Here is an 8,671-nt window from a genome sequence, read left to right on the forward strand (position 1 = left end):
AACGGGACTGAAGGAAACACCACTTGAGGAGGAGCTAGGAAAACCGGAAGTATGCGACCAGAGGATGGTGGGATGGTGGAGGACGCCTGGGCGACCAGAGGATGGTGGGATGGTGGAGGACGCCTGGGCGACCAGAGGATGGTGGGATGGTGGAGGACGCCTGGGCGACCAGAGGATGGTGGGATGGTGGAGGACGCCTGGGCGACCAGAGGATGGTGGGATGGTGGAGGACGCCTGGGCGACCAGAGGATGGTGGGATGGTGGAGGACACCGTGAGCCTCTTACTGCGCATGTACATAGTCAGCCCTATAGTCTCAGTCTCGCAGTATTTGGACCTGACTTCTGGCAGGAAATTATTTCTATTGCGGTTTGCTGTCCCCTTGCGGGGAGGAAGATCAGAATTAAAGGTTTCATTTGTTATTTGGTTTGAAGCGGAGGACAAGAGCCGCGAGTACGACCAGTTCTATGACTACACACGCACCTCCCAGGAGCTGCAGATGAAGCCACCAACATCGAAGCCTTCAATGGAACCATCAAGATCTTCCAAGAGCAGGGCCACACTCAAGAGAAGGGCAGCAAGGAGTATCTGGAGCACTTCCAGCGTGAGGGCAATGGAACCGAGATGCAGAGGATCCTGCTGAACTCAGAACGGCTCAAGTCTCGCATCGCGAGATCCATGCCATCCCCGAGAGCCTCGCGAAGCTGGAACAGGAGCTGCCGACACAGGCCTTGGACAACTGGGAGATCGATGAGCGCAGGAACAGCCTGAAGCCAGACCTCATGCAGCTGTGCACCATCCGAGACCAGTAGCTCGTATGGCTCGCCCAGAAAGGCTTCCGGCAGAAGAAAATCAGCGAGTGGTTGGGAATCACAAATGAGACTGAAGACCAGTATGCACTGATGGAGGGTGAGGATGACCTCCCCCACCATGAGGAACGCATCTGGTATGTGGGCAAGATCCACCGCACGCAGGCTGAGGAAATGCTGAAGGGCAAGCGGGATGGGACCTTCCTCATCCGTGAGAGCAGCCAGCGGGGCTGCGGTGCCTGCTCTGCGGTGGTGGACGGCGATACCAAGCACTGTGTCATCTACCGCACGGCCACTGGCTTGGGTTTTGCGGAGCCCTACAACATGAATGGGTCTCTAAAGGCTCTGGTGCTGCATGACCAGCACACCTCCCTCCTGCAACACAACGATGCACTTACCGTCACACTGGCACATCCTGTGTGAGCCCGGGGCCCGCACCCCCACTGACTCATATAGAGCAGGACTCCATCTTTCTGTCTGTCTGTCTCTCTTCTTTATGAATCTTTCTCTGTCTCAATCTCTCTCTTGCTTTCTCTGAGTCTTTCTCTTCCTGCCACTCTTTCTATCCCCATTTCTGTCCTCTCTATCTCTCTTAGTCTCTGTACCTCTAAGTCTTTGTTAGAGGAGCCTACCTCCTCCACCCTATGCCCCCTCTCCCCATGGGCACTGCCCTCCCCTGGCTCTGGCTGCCCCCACCAGTTCCTACAGTTCTCCCAAGTCCCCCCTGCCTGTACCTGCCATGTTTACAAAGGCTCCTGGGGTGCTCAGCCCCAGCCTGGTGCCCTGATTTTTAAGCCATAGACCTGGGGTCAGGACAGGAAGAAGGCAGGAAGGAACTTCGCTGGGCCACTTCCAAGAACCTCAGCTGTGACATTTGGGACCGGGTGATCCCGCCACACAGACCCAACTTCCCGTCCAAACCCTGAAGTGAAACCCGCACCTGTTACCCCCACATGGAGCTGCTGCCCAGAAGCCCTCCTCCCCCAAAAGCAAAATTGTTAAAAATAACCTCAAGAGCTGGGCCCTCTCTGACCCCAGGCTTCCCAGGAACCCAGGCTGCTGCAGGTACTGCTGGGCCAGCCGAGATGCGCTGCCCACACAGCACCTCTGCTTGATGCAGTTTCAAGGCTTCTTTTTGGTCATGTTGGGTCCTGATTTTGTTTCCTTGTCTGTAAACCCGTTTTCTCCTCTTTCAGGACAAGAACCGTGATTTTCTATGCTGCCATGGACCCACCTCCTGCCTGCCCATCTGGGCTGGCAGGTGAGTTTTGTATGGTACGTTGATACTTATATAGATATAAAACATTGAACTCAAAAAAAAAAAAAAAAAAAGAAAATGGGATAGTGACAAATAAGAAACTTTGGAGACAGTGAAGGGCAGGTTGTCCAGACTGTTGAGAGCTAAGAATTAGAGTTTAATTGGGATAGAAATCCTGCTAATAGCACCTGATGACTGAAATCTGAGCACTCTGCTTTTAGGTTTTCCAGTTTAAGTTTTTGGAGACTACCTACTAAAACATTCCTGGTTGGAAAGTGTTTGTATAGAAGCCCATAGGTATTAAGTATTTGCTGTGTTTACCATGCTTAGCTCTCTGTACGGAATATGGAATCATGTTAAACGCCTCATGTTCTCAAGAAGCTTGACTTCTGAAGGAGCTGGTTCTGAAAGAGCTGGTGCTGCATTACCAGTACACCTCGATCATACAACACACGATGCACTTACTGTCACACTGGCACATCCCATTTATTTTTATGTTAAAAAATAAACATAAAAACATGTTTATTTTTTAACAGAAGAAATATAAACATTAAAAATAAAAAAAGAAGAAGCTTGAGTTTTAGGGGCAAAATCAAGCAGTCAGGCAAGCGGTTAGGAGTCAGTGGTCCCAGATTGCAAGAGGGATGTACAACTACTGGTTTAGGCCCCATATGCAGGATCGGGCCTAAACTGGCAGTCGGACATCCCCCCAAAAGGTCCCGGATTGCAAGAGGGTGCAGGCCAGGCTGAGGGACCCTCCCCCCATGCACGAATTTTGTGCACCAGGTCTCTAGTATATTAATAAAGGAGAAATATAAAGAAAATAACCAGAGATATGGTTATTTAAAAATCTGGTATAAAGATATTATAATCCTATCTAATAATAGAGAAACATGGTAATTAGCCATACCTCCACTACCCTTCCCATTGGCTAATCAGGGTGATATGCAAATTAACTGCCAACCAAGATGGCAGCCGGCAGCCAGGCAGCTTGAAGCGAACAGGAGGCTTGCTTGCTTCAGTGACGGAGGAAACCAACATTCCCTGCCTGCCTTGCTGGCCTCTGAGCTTGCAGTTTAAGAAACATTGTTACAAATATAGAAGCTAAACAAAACCCCAGAAACCTGCTTTCAGCGAGCCGGGCTTCAGCCAGCAGGACCGCAACATTGTTTCAATTATAGAAAAAACACAGATCCCTGCTTTCAGCTAGCCAGGATCTCAGAGCTGGAGTGAGCAGGAACGCAACAGTGTTACAATTATAGAACCCAAACAAACCAGATACCTGCTTTCAGCAGCCGAGGCCTCAGAGCTAGAACCAAGCCTCAGAGCTAAAGCTGGCCCAGAATTTAAAAAAAAAGGAAAAAAGGACAGGTTGGGAGCTTTAGTCACCCACCAGCCTGAAAACGGCCCTCAGCCCCTCACCCAGACTGGCCAGGCACCCCAGTGGGGACCCCCACCCTGAAGGGGGTGTGACCAGCTGCAAACAGCCATCATCCTCTCATCCAGGCTGGCCAGGCACCCCAGTGGGGACCCCCACCCTGATCCAGGACACCCTTCAGGGCAAACCAGCCGGCCCCCACCCGTGCACCAGGCCTCTATCCTATATAGTAAAAGGGTAATATGCCTCCCAGCACTGGAATCAGCGGAGCAGCGAGGCCTCCCGGCACTGGGATCAGTGTGACAGGGGGCAGCGCCCAAACCCCCTGATCGCCCTGCGTCTCTGTGTGTGACAGGGGGCGGGGCCACAACCTCCCTATCTGCCCTGCTCTGTTCGTGACAGGGGAAGGTGCCCCAACCCCCTGGTTGCCCTGCGGCTCTGTGTGTGACAGGCTGCGGTGCCCCAACCCCTGATCGGCCCTGCTCTGTGTGTGACAGCGTGTGGCGCCCCAACCCCCTGATCGGCCCTGCTCTGTGTGTGACAGGCTGTGGTGCCCCAACCCCTGATCGGCCCTGCTCTGTGTGTGACAGCGTGCGGCGCCCCAACCCCCTGATCGGCCCTGCTCTGTGTGTGACAGGATGCGGTGCCCCAACAGCCCCCCACGGGCCCTGCTCTGTGTGTGACAGGGTAGAGCCATAACCTCCCCATCGGCCCTGCCCTGAGTGTGACAGTGGCAGTGCCCCAACCCCCTGGTTGGCCCTGCTCTGTGGGTGGTAGAGGGCGGCACCCCAACCCCCTGATCCGCCCTTCTCTGTGTGTGACAGGGTACAGAACCCCAACCCCCCTAATGGGCCCTGCTCTGTGTGTGACAGGGAGTGGCGCTGCAACCTGCCTATCGACCCTGCCTTGAGTGTGACAGGGGGCAGTGCCCCAACCCCCCAATTGCCCCTACCCTGAGCATGACTGAGGGTGGCATCGCAACCTCCCAATCCGCCCTGCTCTCTGCATGACAGGGGGCGGCGCTCCAACTCCCCAATTGGTCCTGCTCTGAGCCCTACCTGGGGCTGCACCTAGGGATTGGGCCTGCCCTCTGCCACCCAGGAGCAGGCCTAAGCCAGCAGGTCGTTATCTCCCGAGGGGTCCCAGACTGCGAGAGGGCACAGGCCGGGCTGAGGGACCCCCTCTCCCCCCCCGAGTGCACCGTGCCTCTAGTCTATATTTTTAAACAGATAATATGCAAATTATCCAGGCATCACGACCACTGGAGGAGGCTGCATCACGACCGCTCAGGAGGAGCTGCATGCGCAGATGGGCGGGAGAGGACTGCGTGCCATCCCCAGCCCCAGCGGACACACACACACACACCAGGGGTGAGGGTGTGCTGCGAGTGGCTGCACAGCACACCCCCCACCCCAGCAGACACACACACACCAGGGGTGGGAGCATGTTCTGAGCAGCTGTGCAGCATGGCTCGGAGCACACCCCCAGTGGGTGGCGGCAACAGCCAGAGCAAAGCAGCCCTGGTCCCAGATGCCTGATGGTGGCTGGAGCAAAGCAGCTCAGGTCCCAAATGCCTGGCAGCAGCCGGAGCGAAGCAGCCCAGTTCCTGGGTGCCAGAGGGAAACCAGTGCTGGCAGCCACGGGAAGGAAGGCCTATTCTTGCACAAATCTTCATGCATCAGGCCTCTACTATTATTTATAATCATGATAAATAGTAAACAAGATAAGACCAGCTAAGCAATAATCCTATATAATAAAAGGGTAGTATGCAAATTGACCCTAATGGTGGAATGACTAGAACTGACCGGTCACTATGACATGCAATGACCACAGGGGGCAGATGCTCAATGCAGGAACTTCCCCCTGGTGGTCAGTGCACTCCCACAGGGGGAGCTCCGCTTAGCCACAAGCTGGGCTGATGGCTGCAAGCTCAGCAGTGGTGGCAGGAGCCTCTCCTGCCTCCTCAGCAGTGCTAAGGATGTCTGACTGCAGCTTAAGCTGGCAGATGGACATCCCCCAAGGGCTCCTGGGCTGCCAGAGGGTTCAGGCTGGGCTAAGGGACCTGCCCCCCCAAGTGCACAAATTTTGTGCACCAGGCCTCTAGTCCTATATAATAAAAGCCTAATATACTAAGTGTCCAGTTGTACCATAAGCCATTCAACCAATCAAAGCATGATATGCTAATGATATGCTAAGGCCACTCAACTGCTTACTATGATGTGGACTGACCACCAGGGGGAAGATGCTCTGACTGGTAGGTTAGCTTGCTGCTGGGGTCCAGCCGATCAGGACTGAGCGAGGCAGGCCAGACACACCCTGGAGCCCTCTCAAGGTCCCTCCCCAACTGGCTAACCTCCCGCATCCCTCCCAGGCCCTGATTGTGCACTGGTGGGGTTCCTCAGCCTGGCCTGTGCCCTCTCGCAATCTGGGACCCCTTGGGGGATGTCGGAGAGCCGGTTTCAGCCCAACAGCGGAACAATGGCTGCTATGATGTGCACTGACCATCAGGGGTCAGACGCTTAACACAGGAGCTGCCCCCTGGTGGTCAGTACACTCCCACAGTGTTCTGAGCATCGCTCAGCCAAAAGCCGGGCTCACGGCTGGTAAGGGCAGCAAGCCTAAGCCATCAGTCAGACATCCCTCGAGGGCTCCTGGACTACAAGAGGGCACAGGCCTGGCTGAGGGGCCCCTTCCTCCTCCCCCACCCCCACCGAGTAGACGAATGTTATGTGCCGGGCCTCTACTATACTTATAAGATACAGTCCTTTACATTTTTAAAGTGGTTTTCAAAATAATAAAATAGACTGTCATAATTTTAATAAAATAAGGCAAAAAAAATATCTAGTATAATTCAAATTCACAAGGCTGGGGAGAAGCACTCCAAGATATTAGCAGTGGTCACCTTTTCTTCTTTATACGTTTGTCTATTTTTAAAATTTTCTACCAAGTTCAGATGCTATTTTTGTAACCTTAAAAAATAGTTATTTAAAACAACAAATAATGTTTTAAAATCATATCCACAGTTACACAGGAACTAAAAGCCAACCCTTTGCCTCTAACTCTAGGACTCTGGCCCCTGCACCACCCTCCTTTGCTGTGCAGGGGACTGAGCCACCCTGTAAAATGCATCAGCCTCACAGGCTCATCAGACAACTCTGTGAAATGGCCAGCCAATCAGTATAAAGCCAATCAGAGATTTTCACATGTAGCCCTATGCAAACATAGCCCCAGAAAGTAGGTCAGAACCACTTATCATAAGACTGATGTGCATTCTCTCCCCTCTTCCCGCAATTTTATTTCTTGAATATACCAGGACTGCTGGACCCCTCTCCAGCTCTAATGCCTTCTTCCAATCAGTTAAGAATACCCTTGATTTCAAATATAGATTATCATTGAATCTGGGCATAAGCCAATCCTCAGATCCCTCAAGAACTGGAATTAACCTGATGTAAAATATTTTCATTGGAAATTGGAGTTAGAGTCCTCTAGCAATTCCCTGTTGATGGCCATGAAGCAAGGACCCATAGAATTCTTGCCCATAGCAAATGTGTAATGTCTTCAAGGCCTGTTCAATCAGGTTTATATTCTGTTCTGGAAGTAAGATTTCACAGATGGATACGTATGTCCCTATTTCGTATCAATCATATCTATCTTCTACATACAGGCCTCTAATAAAGATCTCCTTCTTGGGCCATGTTGTTGGAAGAAAGGACAATTGGAAGTCCGGAAAAACTTTCTGTAACTTCTTCACAGGCAACATCTACAAATGAAAGGAATTCTGGTGGCATGAGGAATTGCTCGGTCTATCGCTTACATTATAATTTGAAGGAATTGCACCATTCATCCTTGTCATTGTTCCAGTAAATTCAATGATTCAACTGAGGTAGGTAATTCCAATATTAGGTGAAAAAAGGAAAGGAGCAGACAATGAGAAAAATTGCCTTTTTTCTGAGACATGCACATGGAGCTCTGCAGTAAATCTAATTTGTAAATGGACTTCATTCCACCAGTCTCCTCCTGAAACAACCATGCTATAAAAATAAAGGGGAAGACATTTTTAATTTTTGATCATGTAAGATAGACATGACTTTCACTGTTCTTTATCACACTCATTAAACAGGGGATACACAAGGTGACTGCAGAGCAATGATTAATAACATTACCCTGTAGATTACCAAGGAAACCATTCATTCTGGTTACAGGACATGTTGTTATTGCTTGAGTAAAGCAGAAAAGAGTAGCATCTGTTTTTTTCCAAAATTTGATGGCTAAACCTAGTTACCTTAATGAATATTCCCCTCTAACCTGAAAGATGTCATTCCAGTGTCAGATAATAGAGCAGGAATTTTATGGTCCTGTGTTAGACTCCTTTAAGGAAAGTTTCTGGCCTAGAGTACTAAAATAATACGTTATGGAAGGAAAACATTATAGAGGCTTTCCTGTGCCACTTAATTCTTTGTCCAGGAGCTCGTTAATGGTAGCTTTAAGATGTACGGATGTGAGTTGCTGTCCCAACACTGACAGCTCATTCAAGTTCTTTCTGATGGAGACCATTCTCCTTCGGCCCTTCCTCCATGTATATTAAATAACAATCTCTCTGGCCATAAATAGTCAATGTATGTCACAGAACATTTCCAGACACTTTTATCTCGTTCTAATCTTCTACATGTTGATTTTTAAACAGTGGCTTAGATTTGGAAATATCTCTTTTATTCCTGCTTTGGAAAGGGAAGAAGAGAAGTTCAGGCATTTTGAGGTTCATAGTCGAACAAGTTTTCAGTGCCGAGACATCAGCTAACTCAATTGCTAAATAAGCTTCCCTATTGTGCCCTTTTGGAATCAGAAATATAAAAACAAGGCACCTCAGAGCACACAGGGATGCTTTGATAAATGGAATACAGCCAGGATTTCTATACTTCCACAGTCTCTACAGAATTACTTTTCCATACTTCAGCCATTTCATTGAAACCATTTTTCACTTCTAATGGGTTTTTATTAACAGTTTAATAAAAATTGTTATTTTAGGCTTTATTTTCATAATAATTTTTCTTGCAAAATTATTTTTAGTGCCTAAGAGATTTTTATGGCAATTACAGGGAATAAGCATTCTTAGACTACAGACACTACTTTTGCTCTGTACATTTTGCCTTATAACAAAGAGATTTGTGAAATTATTCTTCCTCTGCATTATTTGAACCCGACGCTGGGGAAACAAGAAAGAGCAAGAG

The 8,671-nt window shown here is 49.7% G+C and overlaps 1 pseudogene; it reads left to right on the plus strand.

Moving 5' to 3' along the window:
• The first annotated feature begins 257 nt into the window (after positions 1-257).
• On the plus strand, positions 258-1,230 carry LOC118675788 (annotated as a pseudogene).
• The last annotated feature ends 7,441 nt before the right edge of the window (positions 1,231-8,671 follow it).

The sequence above is a fragment of the Myotis myotis genome, unplaced genomic scaffold (genome assembly GCF_014108235.1).
Source record: "Myotis myotis isolate mMyoMyo1 unplaced genomic scaffold, mMyoMyo1.p scaffold_m19_p_2, whole genome shotgun sequence".
NCBI classification, from domain to species: Eukaryota; Metazoa; Chordata; class Mammalia; order Chiroptera; family Vespertilionidae; genus Myotis; species Myotis myotis.